This window comes from Takifugu rubripes, chromosome 2 (genome assembly GCF_901000725.2).
Source record: "Takifugu rubripes chromosome 2, fTakRub1.2, whole genome shotgun sequence".
NCBI lineage: Eukaryota > Metazoa > Chordata > Actinopteri > Tetraodontiformes > Tetraodontidae > Takifugu > Takifugu rubripes.
In genome coordinates this window covers 12,476,832-12,502,674 of record NC_042286.1, presented here as the reverse complement: position 1 = coordinate 12,502,674, position 25,843 = coordinate 12,476,832, and the positions used below count along the sequence as shown (strand labels likewise).

Below are 25,843 nucleotides of genomic sequence, written 5' to 3'. Positions count from 1 at the left end.
AGGCAGCACAGCTGATCTCTGCAGAGAAACTCAGAGAAGGGTGAAGCTGATTAACATGCTTATTACACCTGTTATAATCACCTGCCATTACTCCATGAAAAATACTTTTTGATTGTGATTTTGCGCGACTTCCTGCTCAGAGAGTCAAGAGCCTGTTGAAAATAGGCAAGATTTCGCTCACAAATGCACCTTTGCTCTTGTCAAATATTGCCGAGGCAGCAAACCGCCTGGTTTCAACGGGGTTTCCCTTTTAACTGACTGCTAACGGTTTAGTTTCGTAGACGCCAAAGAGCAGAGTGGAGCGCCGATACTTCCGTTGTTAATCTTGTCCTTACGAGGGGCCTCACAGGGCCCTTATCAGCCCTCACTATCAGCCCCCCGGTACGTCCTCTAACAAAGTGCTTGAATGATTGTCCCCAGCCGCCGTCTCGGCCTTCCCGCCTTTCTGATGGCGCCATTTTGGGGTTCTACCGATTTCTCTCTGAACTTTAACAATCGCCCAATCAGATCTACTTTGTCTCTGTTCAGTGGGGACAAAAGGGGGGAAAAAGTCAGTCAGGGAAAATCGTTTTTTTGTTCTTCCAATTATTTCACAAGTTCCCTCCTCACAGTCTTTATCACAAGAGCCGCTTTTAAATCAAACATCTTTCAGATGAGTGATGCCATCAAAGAAAAGGCTCTTCCAGCTATTGTATATTGAATTCAGTCATTAACTTAATAAAGGATAGATGGAATGCAAAGATTATTTGCCTCTTTACTTTACAAATTCTATTAAGTAAAAGAGAGCCAAAACAAAAAGACAGGAAGAAGCTATTAAAAGAAGACAAAAACCCCCCCCACAATGATGGGTCTATTTATCAGATTTTCTGGAGCTCTCCATCTGTGCATGCATGTAGTGCATCTTTGGCACACGTAGCTGTGTGCACGAGGCAGTTGAATCAATGTAAAGAGGCCTGTAATTGTTTATTGATCTGTATCAGTTTCCCACGAAGCCGATCAGTGAACAACTCATTGCACCTCCAACAGAGGAAGCTGCACCACGTGCGCTGATGACTCCCCTAGTAACGGCTGCATTGCACCAGTGCACAGGGGCACAGATGTTGTTAGCAGTTTTAATGTCGCCTCCTCCACGCAGGTGGTGGTGTTATTAACGATAAAACATGCACAAGGTGACGCGGGTGTGAAAATGAAATAGCGATTAATCCCAAACTGCATTAATCGCTTTTTTGGTTGAGCACTGAAGCCTCAAATGCAAATGAATTCTGGTTTCTAATTTTGCTCTGCGAGTAAATGCTCATGTTCTCTCGCTCCGAGCTTATGGAACACATCATGCTAGCGTGCGGCGCACCTGCTCTAAAGCCCTCAGGTCTGACGCTCAAACCTCATCAGCTCAAGTGCTGCTCGCGTCCGACTTCAAGGCTTTGTGCTGAATGACTTCTCACAAAAATACTTTTTCTTTGGCTGCTCTGTGTGTCCTGCTGTGACCGCAGTTGCGGGCTCACTCTTTGCTGCCATTCGAGTCATCTTGACCTCTTTCCACCTGCGTTCGCCCACCCGCGCCCCCCCCCCCGCACACGCCGGCGATGGGGAAATGGTGTCAGGGTGCTTCCAGCTAATCAGGAGCAATAAACACTCCAAGACGAGCTGAGGCGTCGGGACTGATTTAAGGGTTTAGCATCCCAATAACACCTTGACAGCAAGACCACGGGTGCTGTCTCGGGACTGTAACACCGACACCACAATCACTGGATTTACTGCATTAGCCAGATCTCAGTTGCCATGGTAATAAGGAGAGTAAAGTCTCCGGTAGTGTCAGGAGTTAAAAAACTCCATTATTCTGGGCTTCTGTGAAGAAGAACCTGTGTCTTCTCCGCTGCCTGACCACAGACAGGAGCGTAACCGTCGTTTGCCTTTGTCAGGATTTGGAGATGTATTTGAAAATACAAAAGTCTCACTGTGCAGTTTCTGTTCAGTTTACACAGAAATAACTAATTTTGAATAGAAAAAAATGTTACATGTACACAAGTTGACAGCTAGATATAGTGGAAGCCGCTGTGTGTGTGTGTGTGTGTGTCTGTGTGTGTGTGTCTGTGTCTGTGTGTGTGTGTGTGTGTGAACAGAGGGAAAGCCTATTACCTGGTTGCTTGCAACACTGACACAAATGTTTTGCCGCAGGCATCAATTAAACCCTGTCGGCCTTTTCGGCTCACTAAAGTGAGTTTTGCGTGAAATCGCCACGTGGGTCGTTGGGGGTCATCGGCTCCGAAGGCAGCTGAGCCCCACAGCATCACGTCGCCCCCCCCCAAAAAATGATTCTGTCATTTAAAGACAAGCTCTTGTTAAGATTGATTGGGTTCGTTTTTTTCTGCTAAAGTGGAATCCAGGTCCGATGTTCGTATTCTCCAACACGTGCGCAGCATCGTGCTGCTGCACATACGTCCTTTTCGCCGGGCAGGTCGAGCTGCAGGCTGTGCCGGATCACAAGTAAACAAATCTTTAAACACAAGTTTAAAACCACAAACCCATTTGGGAATTTAACTCCACCTTAACTCTCATTACAAAGCAACCATGATGCTCATATTTTGAAAAGCTGGCAAATATTTTGTGTCAAAACAACCACGTAACACAATGTCGTAAAAGCTGCCAAAACCAGAATTTATTTATTTTGTGCTCTAGAGAAATGGAGCTTGGGGGGGGGGGGGGGGGCGACACTGTAAATCCCCTTTTCACAGATTGGAAGGAGCGAAAAGTTCAGAGCCAGATGAAGAATCTTCCCGTGATCTGAGCCTAATTCTCGTACAATTAAACCAGATGCTAAAACATCTGAAACCTCGTCACGCTGCTCAGGTGGAGATGGACGGATGTTGATTTTTTCCTCGTGCCCCCATCAACCAAGCTCCCCTGTGGTTCCTGTGGACATGAGAGGTTCCCCGTTGGTACCAGTCTGCTACATTAATGCTACACATCAAAGCATCATAAATATGTATGTCAAGGTCATGAGAACCACGAGCAACATGTCAAGAGGACGACTGCTCCGAATTACCATAACATCAGTTTTACAATTCAATTAAATGATATTATCTCCATCTTTGAACCATTGCCGCCTTTCAACCGCCCCCTCCCCTCCCCCGCTGCGCTACATAATGAGATTTATCCTTGTTCTGGATCATTTGTATTATGTCGTTCCATCACAGGATGGACGCCGCCGTCAAAACAAAAGCCTGTTTTTGTGGGGGAGGGGGGTTCACGAGAAAGGACTCTTTCCTGCCTGCAGGTCAATCACATCCTGTCAGAGATGACACAGATTACAGAGTCTGCCTGGCAGAACCCCCCCGACACCCCCCCGACTGACACCCCCCACTGAGTCGGCTCAAGCCCAAATGGATGATCAAACTTTTTTTTTGCTTTGTTATGTTTTGTCCGGGTGTATCAGCGTGCATTTGCTGTGCTAACACCTGCTGCTATGTAGTTATCGTGTGTGTTTGTGCACGTGTGTGTGCGCACCTGTGTGTGATGTCAAACCCGCTGCGTTTATGTCGTCACGCCTACACAATATGAGCACATGTCTGATTTTGGATTCGGATTTGATTCATTTCTCAGGGCTCCATCAGCTGCTGCCCAAGTGTCACATAACGGTGTGAACGTCTACGTTTCAACTGGCTTTTTTTCCTTTGGGTTGGGGGGGGCATTTGGTTGGGGAGCATTCCAAAGAAACAAAATTGGGAATATTAATGTTGCTGCAGTCAACTCGGACTATTCTTTTAAGAGGTCCGTGCATTTTTTTTATGCAGGACGTCTGCAAACCCTGAGAATATTAAGTGGTAAGAAAAGGATGATATTTCAGTTTATCTTCTCGTGACAGCAGGAAACGCCACAGAGACGCTGAGAGACACATCAGATTAGCCGGTGGGATTTCCTGTGACTTTGTCACCGCGTCTGTGTTTTGCTCGCTTGCATCAGTCTGTTTGTCTCGGAGCTCCTAATGAGTTTAATTCTGCAAGACGTGCAGCCTGTTTAAGACGTAAAAGGACACAACAAACCTCTCTGGCACTTTTAAGCTCTAAAGAAGCTTCCACTGATGAAATATCAAGAAAATCTGCACCTTCTAAACTGGCAGATGGACCTACAGCTTCACTAGCAGCTACATTAGCATGAGCTGCAGCTGTGTGCAGGGTGCTTTTAGGGCTTTTTGTTCTGGTTCAGGAGGGTCCTCTCAGACAGAAGAACCCCTGTTCATTTATGTAACCCTGTGGGTCTTTAATTGCCCCCTTTCAGATATGATCCTCTATATATATTGAATGAAATTTTGAAGAAGAGACATTTTAAATGGAGAGAGTCCACCGAGATCCGCTCTCATCATTACTGATATTTGCAGTTCATAATAATAATAATAATAATAATAATATGCAGCAAGATTCTTCAACAAATCAACCTAATAGCTATTTTAGATGTATCAGTCAGATTTGAGTGATGGGGGAAACCCGTCCAATCTGACTGGAGGACGGTGAATGGTCTGGTCAGGTCTGGCCCACTAAATCGATCAACACGGCCCTGCTGGAGGCCCTGCAGCCCCTCGTTAGGTAATACTGGATCTTCACCTTCCTCCTGTCTGAAAAGAGAGTTTTACAGTGCAGAATTGTCGAAGTACAAGACAGATTTGTACGTCTCTGCATAAATGAAGGAAACAGGACTTGTGATTGGCTGAGACACACCAGAGACGAGATGGGCGCGCTCGGTTATTTGATGTCGGCTCCTTGGAAACGTGGGTTTTCGGGGAAACGCTGCGAGATTTAGAGCAAATGCTGGGATCAAAGTCTGGGGGGGCTTCTAACTACCAGTTCATATTTCATTACAGTCTGGGCAATTTCACAGGAGATAATGTATGAATCAAACGCAAATTATGCCGACAGGAGAGAAAAGATGCCTGACTGCAGCGCGCTGCTGAATACGGTAGGTTGAACAAGCCCCGTCCAGTCGTGAGCACCTGATAAATCAGCGCAATAGAAGATATCGGCAGCTTTTATGAAGTAATTTACAGCCTGATGAGTCTTGATAGTAAAGGCTTTTATTTGCATTACCATAATAAAAAAGAGCTAAAGCTTCATGTCCCCTGAGAGCAGCTGGAAGACTCTGCAGCTGAAGCAGGAGCGGTTTCAGCCACCAGGCTGCCATCAGAGCTGCAGCAGCTCAACACCCGAATAACAAGTCTTTATTTGACGGACATCACACGCACAGTATAGCAGTACGGAGAGAGCAGAGTGTGTGTAGCAGCCATGGAAAAGGAGCCCGCCGCGCCCCAGGAGGTGGCTTTAGGTAGGAGCAGCCGTTTGTGTTTGTGAGCGGGTGTTTGCTTTAGTTTCCGACTCAGCAGATGTCTCCAGCGACTGGATACCAGACGAGAGGCTCTTTGAATTGAGGCTGTCCTGGAAGGGTGGGGTAGGGGGGTGGATCCCGCCACTGTTCTATACACAGACCTTCTCCGAGCCCCAGCGGTGTGTCGCTGGTCTGAATAGTACATGTTGGTTTGGAGAGGGATCAGCGGACGGTTCAGATCTAATACCATCGGGAGGGAAGATGACAGATGGAAGCCGGGGGAGAGACTGAAGCAGAGGACGGGAAGCACAGTTGCTACTTATTGCTCCCTCATATTTATCACTTGAACTTTGTTTCAGCACATCTCACAATCCTCTCGACCTCCCCCTGTCTGTGTGGCCACTCGAGCCGTTTCAGGGTGCACTTGTCAGCTCCAAAGCTCTGTTGAACCCCGACCTTCAGTTTGTCGGACCAGTCTGAGCGGTGGAGACAAGTGTGTGTGCAGAGAATGGCAAATATTATTCTTTCTCAACACTTATGTTATAAAAGGTTGCTCCTGGATCTGACCAAGAGGCTGGTAAATTAAATCACAGGCATTAAAAAATATGGAGACAAAACCAGGAGTTTGAGAGGTTTAGATTATTTGTGTTGTTACCTGCACTGCTGATACATACTCGACCTAAAGGAACTCCTGCTCTAATTAAGCAACACAAACATAATAAAACTGGGATTAACAGTAAAGCCAAGGCAAAATAGAAATGGATGTGACGGGTGCAGTTTAGGACCCAAAAGCAGCACTCTGGAAAGCTGGACCGTAGTAAAGACTTTTATTAACCCACGGGCAAACAGGAACTCAGGCAGACCAGGAAACACAGGTAATAGTCCGTTCTTCTGGGCCCGCACAAAGTCTACGGGTTGCAGGCTCGGGGAGTGGGACCAGCAGCAGCGAAGTCGGGGCCGGGCGGAGAAGTCTAAACCAGGTGAACCGACAGGAACCAGAGACGCTGAGGCAGAAGTCGTAGTCAGGGGCAGAAAGCAGGTAGGTTGTCCGGGGAACAGGCAAGGCAGGCAGAACGAAGACAGGCAGGGTCGGTAACAGGTAATCCGGCAGGGAAACAACGCTGGAAAGTCTTGCATGAGAGCAGAAGAACAATCTGGCACCGAGTGAGTGTGAGGCTGGAGAATATATACACTGGTAGGTGAGCTGATTGATGAATGAGGGCAGGTGTGTGATCAGTGACTGAGAGCAGGTGTGTGATCCGTGACTGAGAGCAGGTGTGTGATCCGTGACTGAGAGCAGGTGTGGTGATCAGAGGGTGTGGTGTGAGCAGGGCAGTGGAAAAGTACTGGGACAGGAGGGAACTGGAGAAAAGGGGCTGTGACAATGGGTAAATATTGTAAATATGTAAAATGTAAATAATCCGTTATTACCACCACAGCTGAAGGGCAGAGCTGATGTAAACAGGGAGAAGCGCGAGTAAGGCTGGTCAGAACCCAATGTCCTCAACTGGACTCACGCTTTTCTTGACCCACTGAATCTCACACGTGCACGCACACCTTCAGCCAATCGTGAGGAAAAGTAGAGCCGCAGCATCAATGAGTTTCCGCTACGTGCAATTTTAAACTGTGGTTGTTTTCTCAAAGTGCCTGAACAAGCCGCCTGTTTCATATGACAAACAAATCAACGACATGAGATGAAAAACCAAAAAGCTGTTGAAGCAGCATTGTTGAAACACTTTTCTGACAACAGCAAACTCGAATAAACTACAAGGAATGAGAGCATAAACCAACCGTTTTAACCAAAAGTGCACTACAAATGAACAACTACAGCCCTCGGCTGCACTTTGGTGCCAGAACTCACAAAATTTAATGACCTTTAAGTGGTCTGGATGCCCAGACATGCATTAATGAGTGTTTCTGTGATACAGAAGAAGACAAATGGACAAGAAAGGATATTCTGTACTTGAAGGTTTCATGATTCTACAGGGATCATGTGCACATTTACATGCTCCCGCTTTCGTGTCTGGATGTCCTACATGTGCCAGAAGTGGCTGCTTCAAGTGTGGTTGTTTGTTTCCTGGAAGCGGTGACTCGGTTCACCCTTGAAGCAGATAAACATCAGGTGCCGTTCCTGTCGTCTCGGAGCAGGAAGCTGAGGCTGAAGCTCAGCTGAAACAAGTGGGTCTCACATCAGACCAGACAGGGTAATTATTGCCAGATCAGCCTGAACGTCCCCCAGTTGGAAGGATCGTAATCATGTCCTCTGGTCAGGACTTTATTGCCTCGAATGCCCTCAGCCAACTAATAAATCGGCGGATTTAAATGATTGAGTGAATTTTTCATATCATCTGCATACAGACCGAATATGCCTGTGATGAAACCTGAGTGCAACATCTTCATACTCAAAACAGCAATTAAACCCACCCAATCACTTCAGCTTTGCCATCACGACTCATTGTGCTGCTTGTGTGTAGGTGGTTGAGGCTGCAAGAACATAGTAACCATAATATGCATCATAGTCAGGACTGAGAGTGTAAGGGGGACAGCTACAAGTACCTCAGGATTCCGCAGGCAAGTGGGCACCTGGAGGAGGCTTCCAGGAAGTCGGCCACAGCCAAATACCAATGGAGACGTATACTTGTACGTCTTAAGTTGCTGCTACTTTCATTTTTGGGGGTATTTCTAAGTAGAGTCTTTTTTATGTTGTTTTGTTGTGGTGTTGTCCCCTACCGCTCGTCTCGTCCTTCACTTGCCCCAAGGTGCAAAGTTTTTCCTTAACTGCACAGAGTTGAATCAGGAAGGTGCTACGTGAACACTTCAGGCAGCAGAAGCCAGATGGGGAAGAACAGCTGGGCCCCTGCCGCCGCTAAATTCAGGGAACCCAAGGATATCCGAGGTCCAGGAAGCCCGTGATATGAACAGGGTGGAGGATGCTAGCAGGTAAAACCCAGATGGAACATCACAAGCAGGTAGCTGGTATAGTCCACAGGACCAACTCGAACAAATTTGGACTGGAAACGCTGCAGGTCAACGTAGGACACATATCCAAAGTTGGTGGAGAACAACCCCTTAAGGGCCCTCGAGGACTTTCAGATAGGGACTAACAAACAGCTGATGGTGAACCTGATTGTGGTGCTGGACAGATTTACCCTTGCTTTTGAGCTGAGAAATCATCTTAACTGGCTGTTTCCTTTCAGTATGGAGAGTTTTCACCTTTGCTTTATTCCCAACCTGAATTCCAGACTTCATTCCTGACAACATCGCTGCTCTTTGTCTAATTCTGCGATGAGTTCTGCAGCTTTTGCACACGTGGCAGATGGGGGTGCACACAGGGGGCTGTTGTTGTTGCTGCGTGCACATGTTTGGGGCCTCATGACAAAATATTGCTGTGGGCTCAAATTTTGCCAGCTCTTGTTTTCATCCTATTTGTTGTTTATCCATTCCAAGTTGTTTCGTGGGAACCATCTGTCATTGTCGAGGGTAGATTATCGTCCATATTGCAGATACGAGATGTGACATCATTTTGCTTCCTTTTACCTTCCTTCCCTGGTGGTTTTCCCTTGTCCTCATCTCACACATTCCCCACGTTGCTTTCCTCTCTTGCTTTGGTCCTTTCATCTTTTCCTTTTTACCTCCAATGACCCCCATTTCTCTTCCCCTTTTTGCTTGACTACTCCTCTATTTGGTGGCTCCTCAACCGCTGGTCTGAAGTGACCCCATTTGCTTCCTCTCATCCTTTTTGTCCCTCATCTTACCTTCTCCCTCTTTCTCCTCTTACCCTCAGCTTTATTACCTGCATCTGTCCATCACCCTCCTACTTTATCCTCAGATTCGATAACGTTTTGCACACTTTTCATTTATTCTTCCAGCCCCTCTTTACCTTCTCCAACTATTTCTCCTTCTACCTCCCACCAATCTGAAAATACTTATCTGCCTTCACTTTGGACATTTGACACCCTTTCACCTTGTCTCTGATTAAATTTTCATTCTTCTAGCGTGTGTTTACCGTATTCTTACCTCCTGCCTCATTCTCTCTTTTATTACTTTGTCTTTCCTTCTGAGTTGTTCTCATCTGTTCAAGTCTGCATTGGAAATTTAGTTCTCGCTTGACTGAGTCTCTTTTTAGGGCTTGATAGTCATTGAGAACAGGATTAAATGCTTTTTCTGTCTTTCCCTGTCGTGCATGTTAATGTGCCCATTTACTATCTTGTGGCTACAGCTTTAGGCCATTCCAGTTGTACCGGCTCTATGGAAACAATGTTATTTGAGTCTTTTGGTTGTGAAATGGAGACAATGGGGAGGTAACAGCAGCCCGGGTGATTGGATGACTTCACATGCTGCAAGTATGACCGGCATTTGTGTGTATGTGTGTGTGTGTGTAGGTGTGTGTCAAGGGTGCAGGTGGTGCTCATCTTGTCGAATATTCATAAACACCGATGCCAAATAAAGACTCTATTGTCCTTTATGACAATGTTCGTAGAGCCATTTTGAAAATGTTGAAGTTGTGAGTCTGTAAATATAAAAAGACTCTGCCTGATAAAGACTCTGTCACTGGGTGCATTCAGAGCTACAGCGGAGCCACTCTACTCTCACTTTACTACTGAATAAGTATTTAAATCTCACCTACACACACACACACACACACACACACACACACACACACACAAACGTTTCATTACAGACAGAGACCTTTCATTTCACCATCCATTTACCTGGAACAGGCTATCATCTGTGGACAGATCACTGTAATCTCTCTTGAATTTGATCAAGGACACCAAGACCCTCTCTCTCTCTCTTTCTCTCTCTCGTTGTCTATCTCTCACTCAACACACATGCACTATTTTACCAATCTTTTTTATGTCCTCTCATATGGGAATGCAGATGTGCTGATATGACCCAGCTGTATCAACACCATACTCAGCTCACACCTCCACATCGGATTCCTCTCTCAGCATTCTGACACATTAGTGCTGTTTCCGTGAGCATGTTGGGCCCGCTTCGTGCAAAACGGGTTCCTCAACAGGATCCACGTGAAAGCACACAGACAGCATCTTGGACTTCTACAGCAGCCTCTGCATTACATTATTTTGACAGGTAAGCTTCAGCAACTGTCCCTGCTGCAGCGCTTTTCTTGAAAGGTTATCAGTTACGTTCCTCAATGATTTACAAATCAGGCACTTTTGTCTGCGTGTTTGCATCCAGTCCCTCTCTCTGGGCTCCTGCAGCACTTGTGACAGTGTGGAAATTCACCGTTTGTCCTTCTAGCCTTTATATGAAGGAATTACAGCTATCTTATTGCGTTTTTTTTTTCCAATATCAGCTGTTTTTTTAAATTATTACTATTACTACACCCTATTTTACACTTGCAATTTAATCAACAGATTATTATCATGAACATTATCACTGATAAAAACACCTGATTTTGTGTGTGCAATGGTGTTGAAGCTAGTTTTACTCTAGAGTTTCCCTACATGGTTAATCGAGGATGAGTAACTCTGACTGAAGCTAATCTTTTGTTTAATTGTCCGGCAAGTTCACAGTTCCCACATTGATTTTTGTGTTGTTGGAAAGCAATGGGCTCTCTGGTACAACATTAGCACAGAAAGGTCCACTTTATAGTGATGGAGGGGGTTTAGTGCCCTAAGGAGTCGAGGAAGAATGTTTTATGGCGCCTCTGCTGAGACCCTTCAGGGAAAAGTAGTCATTGTGTCCACACACCAACTCCCAAAGTACAGAATATACACATAGCAGCCTTTTCAAATGTCATCGGTAGGTAGCAGGTGACATGTTCTCCATTGTGGTTAAAGATATCACCTCATCCATTAACCCAACCCAGCAGCCTTCAGGCAAGAGGCGGGGCCACGCCCTGGACAGGTCGCCAACTCCTCGCCAGGCTAGCATACAGAGACAAAAACACCCTTTGCACCCACGTTCACAACTGAGGTCAGGTTAGAGCCACCAGGTCAACTCTCCCCAAACTGCATGTCTCTGGGCTGTGGGAGGAAGCTGGAGGACCTGAAGAGAATTTGAACCTGTTACTTTCCTTCTCTCAGGCAACAGCGCTGACCTCGCTAACCCGCCATGCAGAAAAACATAAATAAGTGTTAATGTGTGAAGTGGTGAAGACGTGCACTCGTCAACAGCTCTTCAGCCTCTCTCCACACGCATGCACACATGCTGCCCACGGTCATGTTGGGTGGGATCAGCTGTTCTCGTCATTGCTGTCCAAACATTGTTCTGTGGCCTGGGCCTCTGTCTGGAGGTGGGAAACAGTGAGGAGGTGCGGCTGTTTGCAGATAGCTACAGCTAAGACCGAGCGGTCGATGCCCATCACAGCAGCATATTACGCCTAAAGGAAGACATGCAGGTTAGGTTGGATGTTCACAAACACCTGGAAATGTCAACGGTGTGAAGTGCATGTGAGGTTTGTACTTCAGCAAACAGCATGATCTAGCTGAGTGTATGCAAATGTGTTGGTGTAGCAAAGTACAAGATTTTAAAGTCATTTCAGTGTAATTTCAGGGGAAATGTAAACTATTTTGCTGCATTGATGCAAGTAATGTGATTAACGTTCACATTTTCGATTGGAAAAACTGGGCTGAAAGTAGATGAACTTCAATTGAAAAACATGAAAAACAACATCTCGATGAAATGGGGAGATACTGGAACGCTGCCTTTGGTTTCTCACATGAATATTCTCCGTTTCCCTCTTCAGTATGGATGCAGTGTGACGTAATTTGAAATCATATAACCAGTAATGCAACAAGCTTCTTTTGCCCGTGAACAAAAATCACATCCCTTTTGAGAGGAGAGAGAGAAAAAATGAGAAGGCATTGCTCCCTTGAGTAACAGAAGCCCTGAACGCTCTTTACTTTAGGAGGAATCAACAGGCTCAATTGTCTATAATGACTCCGACCTGAGAGCTGCAACTACTTCACAGGCTGCCACTGTAATGGAATTAATGCCGAGGGAGTATTGAGAGAGCCACCACCGATGATATAACATGATGGAGGTGGCCTGTATTACACAGAGAAGACACAGTGGCGGTCACGGCGTGTTAACGTACCGCGGCGTTCGTCAGTTACAGCTGATTTCCATTTGAATAAACAGGTCTCTAATCCTCTCATTCCCTTCCAAACGCATTGAATCAGTTTCAAAGGATCTCGGAGCAAAAGAAACCTTCAGATGAAGAGGAGGGAGGATGTCTTCCTTACTTTTACTTTGTTGGAATCATCTTCAATGATCCTGACTGAAGAGCCGCAGTCATAAATGTGCATGAAATAAAGAAAGGGACCTTTGAACTCCACAGAAACATGTGGTTTCCTTTTCAGGAAGTCCATCACAATCGATTTAGTGCTCAGAGGACGACAACCAGAAGAACATCTCAGAGGGGAAGCACAGACCGTTGGGTCCGATCCAGAGGGAGCTGCCTAGCAGCCAAAGGATTCCACTTTCAGTTTGGGTGGAAGACCACAAGATGCTATGTGGGCCGTAAAAAAATCTGCTAGAATGAGACTGCAGATTCTGCAATTGACCCCTACCTCACTTGCGTGGTGGGTACATGGAAGTGCCAGATCCTTTGATGAGAAATAATTATGCATGAACTAAAGACGGCAATTTATTTGAGTTGGCTAAAAATTTTGTGTGAAGAAGCAGCATTTGTCATCATCAACATTCAGGTGTTAACCCCGTCCCCACTTGTAAAGCGACAATTTCCTTACGCAAGTGTGTGAAAAGCTTAAGATTAGCACGGTCACTGCTTCTGAGAGGGTCTCCATCCTGCCATTTAATGCTGGATTCGGCATATCAAGGGCACATAAACTCTGCCTGCCAATATGGGCACCTGCCACAGACAGACGACAATGACGTCCCCAATCAGACGCTTCCAATTGTCCACAAGAAAACAACCGAGCGCGCAGCAGCATGCCAACGCAGCGCTGAAATGGAGCCGGACTTTGTGTTCCCTCCTGCCAGTGTAATGTAACCCGCTCCTCTCTGCCCCTCCTGTGTCTCACATCATCCATCCATCCCTCTGTCTGCCTCCCACCTTTCCTGATTGCTCTCTCCCTCTCTCCTCCTGCTTGGTTCAGAGTGACACTGCCCCCTATCTGTTGATTGGAGAAGGCTTTTCTCCTTTCCTCATGCTGCTGTGCTCATTTGCCTGCCTATCTATCTATCTATCTATCTATCTATCTATCTATCTATCTATCTATCTATCTATCTATCTATCTATCTATCTATCTATCTATCTATCTATCTATCTATCTATCTATCTATCTATCTATCTATCTATCTATCTATCTATCTATCTATCTAATCTATCTATCTATCTATCTATCTATCTGACCTGTGATTTGATTTGTTTCTTGTGGTAGTGTGGCCGAGAGGTCTAAGGCGCTGGATTAAGGCTCCAGTCTCTATGGGGGCGTGGGTTCGAATCCCACCACTGCCATAAGGAGCTTTGAGAGGCAGCAAACAGCCTCTTTCTGTCTCTTCCTGGTTTCAATCCCAGTTGCAGGTTAAAAGCTTCCATTGAAGAGGTAGAGATTTGCTGCTGTGCCTCCCTTTTGGGATTACAAGCCTGATCACACATGTCTTTGTTGCCTCTCGTCCTCTCTCTCATCTGAATATCGACAGAACTTTTAATCTACTGTTATACATGATGGATTTTTTCTTTCCACGGCTGAACGGAAGCTGGGCGGCCAACTGCAAAACCAAGAACCAGAAGGAACGGGTGGAAAGAGATTGTTATTTTTTTGCACATGACAGGAGGACGATCAGGGTCAAGAGACCTGCGGGCTTTTCTCGGGGAGGGATAAGGAGTGTTCCAGGAAGGAAGCGATTTTTCACACCGGCGGTTGAGTCCTGCGGAAGGCGACAATGTCATTTTGCTGCACCTGCAGGAATGCGAGTGCACTCATGTCCTTGCGGCTTCTCAGAGGGAAGAGCTATATGCGGGTATACAGACCTCCAGATCATTTAGTGACAGCAAAGGCAGGTTTGTGAGGAGAACGGGAAATTCCGCTGAGACAAAAAGGGCAGCGGAAGAAAACACGGGTTTAGAAATTGCAATAAGAGTTCTTGCAGAGCGGCTGAGCGAGTCAGGCGGGCCTGGGTCACGGACCGAGTGTGACGGGTAGAAGATAAGGTAAAGTGAGCCTTGCATAGCAAGTGGGCGCTGGTATCCACAGGTGAGCTGGTTGGTAGTCTGGGGGGGATCTCCTCCTTCCACTGTCAGTCCTGATAGAGAGGTCTGCGGGGCACGTTCGCCAAAAAGAGTGGTATATCACTTCTGTGAGGGTGGAGTTGAGAGACAGCGGACCGGCGAAGAGCCGGATAAATGTGAGTTAGGGTGAAAAGGCAACGTTGACAGTCTGGCCAGAGACAAATGAGTGAAACATCTGATAAACTACAGGGCTTTTTAGGAATTTAAAACATCCCTGTGGCAATAAAGTCAGGGGTTGGAAACGTGGCAGGTGAATGAACGACAGCAGACTCAGTAAGACAGAGAAACTGTATCTTCTCTCAATCAAAGGTACTAAAAACATGTGGGGAAGAGCTTCGTCGTGATCCTGGAGCAGAACATCCTTTTAGGCTCTATCTTCCCATTCGCTGATATCTGGTCCATTTTGGTGTTAGATTTGAGGGGGGGTGGGGGGGGATTTACAAATTTTATAATGTGAAAAAGTGTGGTCGTTTAGCAGAGGGTAGGGTGAAGACCGACAACCATCTAGGTCATTAGCTGAGTCCTGGCTGATATTTACGATCTTTTTCCCCTTTATATGCTAAGACATTAAATAGGTTGTTCAGGGTGGGTATCATTACTGCACAATAATTAGCTCGCTTATTATAACCAATGATTTGGCCAGCGAAAAAAATAACAAAAACTCCTGAGTGTTAAATGTGACCATGTTTATTCGCTGCTGTTTGGCTCTAAAAAACCATCAATAGGCTCAAAAAGAGCAAGTGGACTAGCAGCTAGCAATTCTAGGCAGATGGTTTGAGACATTTGGATGATGTCAAATCTATAATACCTGGTTTTGCTCTGCAGGGCCAGATGTGCCCACCCTTTATCCAGATGTTTCACCAAACCTCCTAAAGGTGCCCTGTTGGAACATCTGGTTTTTTAAGGCCTTGTTGATCTGTCGACTAAACAAAACAGCAAGAAATACACTAAAAACAGAGTCGCGCTTGCTACGCTCTACACATTCTACTGTATTCAGCACACACACAGACACACACACACATGTGTATTGTCATAATGATCCATCTGCTTCCCTGCTTCCCTCTTTCATCACACCTATCATCCCTCCATCCATCACACACACTTCTACTCCACCACATCTCTTTGGCACACTCCCCCTCCATCGCTCAGGCTCCGTTACTTCCAATTTCTCCTCATCTTGCAACCTCCATCTGTCGACCCCCCGGTTCCAAACTTTAGGTGTTTAGCAGTGTAATTAAATCAAACTAGCAGATTAGCAGATTTTGGTCACTCTTTTTCTCTCTCTTTGTCTCTCATTCCACATGTTTTATTCTTTACAGGAGCACCAATGTCATTTAACACAATATTTTATCATTAAATTATTTATATTATTAATATATTAAAGCAAACAAATGACATCCTAAATGTGACGGACATCACATGAATCAGCCCCTGCACAAATGAACCTTCCAGGGGTGGGTGGGGGGGGGGGCTGGGGACTCTTTCATGGCGTCGTTGGGATGTGAGAGTCTGGGCTGGTTTCCTTCCTTCTCCTGGTGTTTGGCTGCCCTCCATGTTCTGTGTCTGGCCTAATTCCCCTACCACCCCTGCATGGTTCCTCACCTGCTCCTCATCAGCTCATCAAGGTCTCCACTATTTAACCAACTCTCTCTCCCAAACTCGGCCCGTTCGATATTGATTCTTTGGTGGTAAATCACGTACTAACTCCAGTGTTGTGTTTAAAAAGACCTTTTATTGGGGTTAGGAGACCCCTTTTTTGAAATTATTTTTTTATTTTGCTGCTACCCTGCTTGTTGTGTTTTTCTTTTTCTTAATAAAACTTCTTAAAGTGACCTCTCGCTGTGGTCTGCAAGATGAGTTCAAGGCCTGAAACAGTAGTTGGAACAAACGGTGTGGGGACAGACACAGTCACACACCCACACACACACACACACACACACGCGCGCGGTGGAATTCTAATTAGAATCATCCCCATGGTGCAACATTCACACTTATTATCACCTTGCTGTCTCTGTTTACCACGTTTCTGTAACTCCTCATCACGTATGCTCTTCTCACCCTCCTGGAAGAAGGCGTTAATTCTAAGAAAATAAACTTGCTCATAGCTCAAAATAGTTGGCTGTAAGAGGAGAGAGTAGAGTTTACAGTACTGTGGCGGCCACACAGTAAAATACCAACAGCCCCTAAGCCATGAACATCATGTTATATGTTCTTATGTGATGGCTGCGAAATTATTTTTCTATATTTTGAAAGCAACATATGGAAATATGAAGACGTGTCGGTCCACAAATGTGTCTTGGTGTCAATGGTTCAGCTAAAATCGTGTTTGAATCCTGTGTGTTAACCAGAAAGGTGAGCCAAACCCTTAAAATCTGCTGATGAAAGGGGGTAAAATGTTACATATAGAGGAGATGGATGGTTTCTGTGGCAACACAAGGTGGGTTTGCTCCTCTAGGCAGATGGATTCTGCCTTCTTCCAGTTGGGTTTCTGGTTTTCTCACCAAATATTTGGATCGAAAGAAAAAGGAGAAAAATAAGCTGCTCTGTTGGTGCTGAACGCAGCGCTTGAAAGAACCTCTACCTGAACAAAGATGTCATTGCTTTCAACCTTCTAATCCCGCCAATGACATTTTTCTGCTGTGCTTTAACATCTGATCAAAGAAGCCAGCAACCTTAAAAGACTATAAGTCGGCCTGGCTGCCATTAAGACCTGGAGAGGCTGAACACTTCGTGTGGCGCCGCTCTTCACACAAAAGCCTGTCGACAGGGATCCCTTCAAATTAGAAAACAGCTGATTTATTTCTGCTCTCCTACTCTGGCGGCTGGTTTCAGACCTGCCCCCCCCCCACACACACACACACACATAGGCGCACACACAGGTGCAAGCACAGTCAGGAAGCTTATGGCTGGAGCTGGCTTTGTGGACCAAATGGATTGATCCAGAGGTTCGACCTTTCATTAAACCCCAGCTTGACCTTTAAAGCACACAAAAACCAACACACACACACACACAGTGTAATTCCTGCAAATACACACTTACACACAGAATTCCCCCCCCAGTCTATTTCTCTTTCTTTCTCTCCGTCTCTCTCTGTCTCCCTCTGCTATATTATTTCCATCCTAATCAAATCATTTCCCATGTTTGCATACTTGATGGATGCTCAAATACACTTTGATTGCCTCCATTCCAAGTTCTTCAATTGATTCAAAGGTCCCGATGAAGACGAAGAGGCGCTGGTCATCAACCAGGACATGCAAAAATGACCCAGCTCTTAAAAAAGAGGAGTAATTATGCAGATGAGTATGTTTTATTTGTGCTCCTCTTTCAACGCCTCTTTCTTTTTTCAAGGAAAATTTGTAAAAAAAAAAAAAAAAAAAAAAAATTGGGGAAATTTTTTAACGACTTGTAATAACACACTAAAACAAAACACCGCAGCTGCATTTGGGATTTATCAAAGTTAAATAGAATCATCAAGTGTGTGTTAATTAGTATTATTTCTATGCGCACAGGTTTGGTCATGTATATATATATATGTTTGTAGGTGAATTTTCTTGGCTGGTCAGACTTCTATTATTTTCTGTTGATAAAATAAGGACTATTGAACCGAGCAGGTCCCTTGTGAGCTATGCTAAACTCAATAAAGGCTGTTAAAAAGGTCAGAGTGCAGCAGTTTAATCTGCAGTCGTGAAATGGAACCCACAGATTGGCCGGCAAGACTGCTCTCTCGCTCCCTCTCGCTCTCTTTTCTCTCTCCTGAAAGGGAGGCTGGCGGGTTGTGGACCCAGTGTTAGTGAAGAGTCGAGGCTTGATTCAATCTAAGCGGCTGAAATAGAGCCTGCTCCTGTTCGCCCCCCCCCCCTGCTCCTGTTCGCCGGCGAGGCAACAGCCCCCCCCCCCCCCCACTTCGATCGACTCAAACCAGGAGAAATGAGGAGAGCAGAACAGAGTGTGATTAGACCATCGCTGACACCGATTGGGTACGTGACATGTCGCTGACAAGTGTTCCAATCTGACCTGTCCAGCGTGAGACTGGGCTGAAGCTGCACACTGGTCCAACCATAAGTCCTCACCTGCACGTGAGCGTCACACGAGAGCTGCTTTGATTTTGAATTTGTCTTTCTGTGCCGGCCAAGAGCAAAACAGGAAGAGTCTGGTTTTACTTATGAAGAGAATTAGTTTATCTTGTTAGCATCTTTTATCTTATTAGCATGTGTTATACTATATGTTTTTGTTTATGTTACAGTTAGTTTAGAAGTTAGGAATACTATATAATCTTTAGTAGGAATATACATAAGCAAGTCAGTTGACCCTTCTTTGACATGAATACTGCTTAGACAGTTGGAGCCAGGCAGACAGGAAATGGTAGACCCTCATCGTAAAATATGACAGCATAATTTACTGGTGATTGATAAGTTCCTGAACAGGAATAAGACCTCTGACCTGGCCATCTGAGAAGACAATGGAGAAGGACTGCACCAACACCAAATGAGGCAGGAAGAAGAAGATGAAGTCACCCAAGAAGAAGGACTGGATTGGACTGAATTAGCATCAATAATTATATATGTCTTTCTATATAAACTGGGCCAAGGGATAGTTAGGTCGTCAGACTTCATGCCCTGACAATTGACTTTGTTGTTGCTAGGGTTATGAACTGGTCCGGAGCTCTGTAATATTTGTATCTTGAATTGATTCTGTTTGCTAAATACATCTGTTTGCTAAATACATCTGTTTGCTAAATACATCTGTTTGCAAAATACATCTGTTTGCTAAATACATTTTGAAATTGACATTTGTTTACTGGAAGTCTTCATTTAAAGAACACGCGGATTGGCAGTGACACACGAGAGGTACTGCAATCCAACACTTATCCTCCTTAAATTACCCCTCTTAGTTAACCAGTGGACAGGAGTGGACATTGTGAGTCGGCCAGTATGTGAAGGCTGTGCTGGGAACTTTATTCATCCCCTTTACTTCATCCTCAAGGGGACGTTGAATCGCAGAAAACAAAGAGCACAGTTTATTGATTTGCTCCATGGGTCCCAAAAACAAAGACCGGCAACAGAGAAATGAGCTTTCACGCGAGCCAAAACCAAGAAAACAGAGCAGGCTTTAACAACGTGATGTGTTTTACTGTATTGGAATCAAAGGAGGCGTGTCTTCAGCTTCACTTAGGTACCCGATGAAGATGCACATTAATAATTTATGTTGTGTTATTATTGATTCTGCAGTTCTAACGTTGTGGGTTTATACGGTCGCCATTGCCCTCACTCAAGGAATCTGGGGTTATGTTTTGGGGTTGCTCTGTTCACGGCTCTTCCTTCCTCCGCACTCGATGGGGGCCACAGAGGCCCCAGTAGGGCCGCCGACAGAAGAAAATGGTTTCATGGGGATGCATTAAAATGGGATGGAAGTAGGGTTAGAAAACATTCTCCTGAAGAAGCAGCAACAATAGTTTAATGAGCGCACCTTGCGTAAAAGGGAAGATTAGTTTAATTAGGTTAACAAGAATCCATAAAAATGCTTTTATTCTTCAATATTATAAGCAAAAGACCATTACAGCCCGCCGCTAACTTCACCAGCATGGTGAAAACAATGACGTCACACTTCAGTAACAACAATCATGTTCTGCTGTCCTATAAGTTTTACTACATTTAGATGAATTTAAAGCATTCTGCTACTATTTTTCCAAACAACAGCTGGAAGCTAAGCTCCACACAGGGGTGCAGAGCCTGAAATGCCTCGCCCACTGATGTTCTGTGTCTCAGTGGGAAGATTGGTTCAACCATCTGCTTTCTGCCCCAAATCTATTGCTGCATTTCCATAAACACTTTGTTAAAATGGTTTTAAATGATTTGGATTAAAAAAAAAACATGGTCCTGGTCATGGGATATCTAGCAAATGTACTGGAGAGCAAACACATTTAAAGAGTTTGCATCTTTTGAGTGTTCGACACCTCCAACAGAGAGGCGATGAATGTGGCGTTCATCTGTGGCAGCAGGATTTTAGCTTTCAACTTCAAATGTTTGCCCAACTCTTTTGTGGAGAGGACATAAACAGGAACACACGTGAATGGAAGGACGGCTGGAGCTGCCGACGTGCCCAGGTGAGACACACAACAACATGGAAACTCAACCAAGAATTTTTTCGGTGTGGCACCAGGAGCTGGAGCTTTAAACTCTCTAAATTCTGCTGCCAAAATGGCAGCGGTGGGATTTGAACCCACGCCCCCGAAGAGACTGGAGCCTTAATCCAGCGCCTTGGACCTCTCGGCCACGCTACCTACAGGTGAGCATTTTACTAATTCAACATCAAACGTTCTTCAGAAAATTAGGTGTAATTTGAGCTCCTCACTAAATGTGATAATTGCATTAAAGTGCAACTCTTTATTGGCTTGAGCTCTGGATGCTGCTGGTTCTGGTACAGCTGAGCGTCTCAGTGGATTTGTTCCGTTGAACATTCCTGGCTTTTTACTTCACATGACTTCAGTACAAGTGCATTCGCACTCCTGCCTTCATTAGTCATCCAGCACTAATCACAGGGTGCATGTCTGATTAATGTTGTCATGGTAACACCCCAGGGTACTGACTTTGCTGAGATAATGGGATAAGTGGTTCTTGGGGCGTAGGAAAAAGGTGGACCGTGACAGCTGGTTGAATGGCCTGGATGTGTTCATTTTGACAGCAGATGTTTTAACACTGTAAACGACAGGACAAACACCTGTTCAATGACTTTATTTGAAGACGGCTTCTTAAAACTTGTGTAGTTCTAAATTAGCAGGTTCTAAATCTAAAACTTCCAGCCAGAAGAGCAAAAGCATAGAAAGAAAAGCATCTTGGGAGTGATGAATTATTTGGGCTTCAAGCATTGCGTGGCTGACAGCTCATTGTGGAAACAGTGACACTTGTCAGCCGAATGAATAATGAATGTTTACTCCAGCTTAAAATGGTTTGTCAGCATCAATGGTTTTGGTCTGAAAACCAGAGTGCCCCCTCAGACCCCAGAGAAGTGATGCCAGCAGGAGGAAGTTGATGGATAATCCCGTTGCAACAGGCACTCGACTCATTTATTTATGTCATTATTATTATGGCTCTATGCTGTTTTATGAAAAAATCTTTTCAGCAGGGACAGACGAGGTTTAAACCACAGTGCTCGGGAGACGTCCACCTACCTGAGTCAGGCTCACTGAAGCCATGAAAAGAGCGTTTGGTCAACCTAATCACAATTTGGAGAATTATCAGCAGCCCTGTCTGCACCTGTGTCCCGCTACTGGTCAAGCTACCAGCATGTTGTGGCCACTGATGACAGCCTGAGCACTAATGAGCAAACTCATGTCTGGTCAGGTGTTTCTAATCCCTTCTTGATTCCGTTGTGCTTCTGATATTCGTCCAGACCCTCATTTTGATCGCATCCACTTATAGTAACTTTAACAAAGCGTCTAAATGGCCCCTCAGCTGTTTTGTGGGTTGTTTTTTTTTGTATTTTCAGTCAGTACAGGTTGGTTAAAACGGCAGCATGACATTTAGCTCTAAAGATCCCAACTCCTTTCAAAGATGTTTACCTCCATCAAGTCTGACATTTCCCACTGTTGCAGCATTGACAACACCTTGGAGAAGAAGCTGTGAAAGCACACACTGACCCAGAGGAATACTACAGGGCCCAGCCTCACTCACAATATGGCTCCACAGGCGTGAATATGGTGAAAAGGTCAGTGGACTGTGGGGCTGCAAGGTTGTGTGTACCTGCAGAACCTGTTTTAATCATTACTTGGAAGATACAGTTGGACTTTTCCTTCCATTAAATTGCAGGCTCATTGCAGGCTTTTTTCTTGGTCCTCAAAGTCAATAACACAAACTGTCAGCAGCATGTCTTAAAAAGTCAAGTAAAGTCCCGTTGAAAAATGGTTAAGCCATTTACGAGCTGGCAAAAAATTTCCAGCACAGGTTTGAAGGTAAGATAGGATGTTCCTCACCCCTCGGTTCTGATCCAGGCTGATCTCTCTCACCCTCTCTCAGCGATAATTGCGTGTAAAAATGATCTGGAAATATAAAGCTGCCATGAGCATATATCAGGTACATGGTGCCTCCATAATGGTGCGATTTTAAGAGATGGCAAATAAACAAGTCAATAAAGGCTTGAATATTTTTTTATTATTGTAGATGGGTTTAAGCAGCACAACATTGGGCCTTTATACAAATGTGTAATTATTTTAAAATGGTTCATTGAAAATCATTTAGAATAGTCCATTACGGTGACTCTGAATTTTCACTGTACAGCCCATAATAAGTGCTATTTAATTCACAACTGCATATTAAAATCGCTTCGTATTAGCGAGGTTACTCTATCGTACATTCGGCTGTTTGGGGACTCTAAATTGCCCCCAGGAATGAGCACGACCTGGCAGAGAATTCCTGATCCTGACGGATGGACATTTAATAAAGTCAAGATGAAGCCTGATATAAGACAGCAAATACACTCTCTGCCTGTGCTGAAAGTGCAAAATGTCACTTTATTGAATTTGTGCGCTACGCCACGGCAGCGCTGCACTCGCTTCCTGCAAGACTTGTTCTGGGAGGCTTCAATCCGCCCAACTGGGAAGGAAAGGCATTCAAAAACAAAAAAAAAACAGATCCAGCAAAGTGAATTATTATATTCAGCCTCCGAGGAACAACGTGACGGGCAAAAAGTAGCACTGGCCCACTGTGTAAACCAGTATTTAAACAAAAGGAATTTGAAACATTCCCAGTGACGTAGCAACGAGCTGCTGGCCCCAAAATGGCAACTTAATATTTAACATGAGTAAAGTCGAGGACAAGGTCAATGCCCAAATATCAATGCAACGTGAAGCAGCAAACTCAAACTTATCGGAACTTACTAACAATCGACTCTTAACAACAGATTTAGTAATAACATATCTAGGTTATGTGTTTGTGGAGGACCGGGCCAGAACCTTTGTGGTTCCAGTCCCACCAAAAACATTCTACTGGTTACAGGAGAGGGGCTGTTTTTGTGTAAACTGCCAAGGTGCCCTTGAGCAAAGAACCCCTATATGCTGTGAGCATCTGCTGCTCTGACTGTGTCCACACACACAGATATACACACATACACATACACACATATGTTCACCCTTGATGGTTGTTTGTGATGAACACAGAGTAAAACCAATAATTTCCCATCTAGGGACTAGGGCTTCGTCGTTAAATGTATGCAGGTTTGGTTCATGGACGTCTTTCTTTTTGAAGTTGACGAACTGTATTTTTACTTATCCAGTAGCCTGTGGAGTGGCTACTGTTGACACGATTATGAGGCGTTACATTGCTCCGTTTAATGTCTGAAACTGCTCGATTGACTCGTCTCTGCAGACATGAAGGAGAGTCAACCAGCAGCTGATGTAAATAGAGTAATCAGGTTTGGAGACCTGGAGCTCCTACAGGATGTGGTGGGTTGGTTTATTTTCCTATGTGTTCTGGTGTTTTCCTACCCTCCGTGTTCTGTCTTCCTGTCCACTCCTCTGCTGCTCCACCTGCTCCCCAACATCTTATCAAGGTCAGTATTTAACCATCTCCCCCTCCCATACTCACTGTATACTCACTTCTGTGTTTTGGGGGGGCTTTCTTTTTTTGTTTTTGTTTTTGCCAGGAGCCTAGCTTGCCAAGCTCGGCCTCGTCCCCTCAGCCTGCCAGCCCTCATCTGGACTTTGCCTGCTCACTTTGCTTGTTAGTTTTTTTCCTTGTTACCAAGCCATCTTAAAAGACTCTTTTTGGGGGTCTGCACGAGATGCAACAGCTCCTGATGGGCCACCAGACAGGCGGGTAAGACTGCTCTGCACAAATACTGCATGTGTGGGTCCCACATAGAGTAGGTGTCAACATTTGTGGGTCTTTTTGAGTTGTCAAAAAGGGTGGTCATTAGGTTCAGGCAGCAGGTCAGAGAAGAAGTGACAAAGACCCTGCCCTGATCTGCAGGTGAGGTGGTCTGCACATGCATGTAAGGGTAAAGGTGGGGGGGTTGTACGCTCTGCGGCGGAGGCCAGTGCATTCCAGCCTCTTCGATTCCTGCGCTGAACTGTAAAGTTAACGGTGTGATCCGCATTTCCAGCCTTAAGTTAAATGACGTTGGCAGAAAATTTGATACAAATGATAAACCCAAGAGTTCTGCTGTTATCAATAAAAGCAGCACATGAGATTTAGTCTCTCCTTGAGTGAAGCCGTTTTTGACCCTGAATAAATAAGCCTGTATCCCACTGAGGCATTGTGAAGCATCGCCGTGTAAAGAAAACATTCATTTTATTTTCTTATTGGGGAGTTAAGGCCCCAAAACTGTAGCCGTTAGTCATCACAGCTCATCTTTTACAATCTTTCACCTCATCAATAATTTCTGAGGTGACTGACAGCCTTTATTGGGGCCGAAGGTTGCAGCTATTCCCACTTCTTTCACTCTGTCAGGATGAGTCACCACCTGAGACGTACCCCCACAGCAGATGACATCTGACGGTGCCAGCCAAGAATCTCTTTTCCTATGCATTGCTTCCCCTTATATCCCCTCTTCTCTCCTTCCACCCCCACAGCGCTCCATTGGACCTTCATCGCTGTTTTCCATATTTCTCCCACTCTATTACTCCCTTCATGCCCATCTCTATTTCTATCCGCCTTCCGTCCCTTAGTCCTTGCCTCCCACATCCTTGAGCCTTTCGCTCAACGCCTGCCATTGAAATCTCATTTAAGCGTTATTTATTAGTTCTCAGTGTCCCGTTGTCTTTCACAATTCATCGGAGTCTCCGCCGTTTCTGTCCTTTCACCAACCTTGTGTCTCATTCACGGCATCACGTCGGTCCTGGATCCTCTACAGCTTCCAGGCAGACCTTCCTCTCCTCTTTCCTTCTCTGCCTGTCCTTACCCTTTTCCACCTGACTTGGCTGTTTATCCACTGGTGCAGTGATGCAAAGGTCATGAACAGTCAGCAAAATGCTGTCTGCTTCAATTGACGCGCGTTGGAAACATTACAGGAGACGACATGTGGTGGGGGGAGAAATTCTCTTATTTTCTTGAGTCTGTGTGCAGCCTATCTTGATTAGTGTCAGTGAAGGTTCTCAGTCTTCACATCAGTCATTGTTCTCAAATCTTTATGAGTGTTGGAGTGAAAGGCATCTACAGCGCAGCCCAGGGCGGAAAATTGTATGAGTTAACAAAAGCAAAGTGTATTACAACACACTAATTACATATTGGAAAGGTCTGAATGGGAAGATTGTGTCAAGGTTAAAACCATAATGACATCATCACCGCCCTCAACGTTTCCTTTTAGACTGA

At 45.1% G+C, this 25,843-nt stretch overlaps 2 non-coding genes across 2 annotated transcripts; one reads left to right on the top strand and one right to left on the bottom strand.

The window, feature by feature from the left end:
* The first annotated feature begins 13,683 nt into the window (after positions 1-13,683).
* On the top strand, positions 13,684-13,765 carry trnal-aag (transfer RNA leucine (anticodon AAG)). Its single transcript has one exon. It is a non-coding gene; the product is annotated as a tRNA-Leu (tRNA).
* Positions 13,766-20,738: 6,973 nt separating this feature from the next.
* Positions 20,739-20,820, bottom strand: trnal-aag (transfer RNA leucine (anticodon AAG)). The gene has a single exon. It is a non-coding gene; the product is annotated as a tRNA-Leu (tRNA).
* Between the last annotated feature and the right edge of the window lie 5,023 nt (positions 20,821-25,843).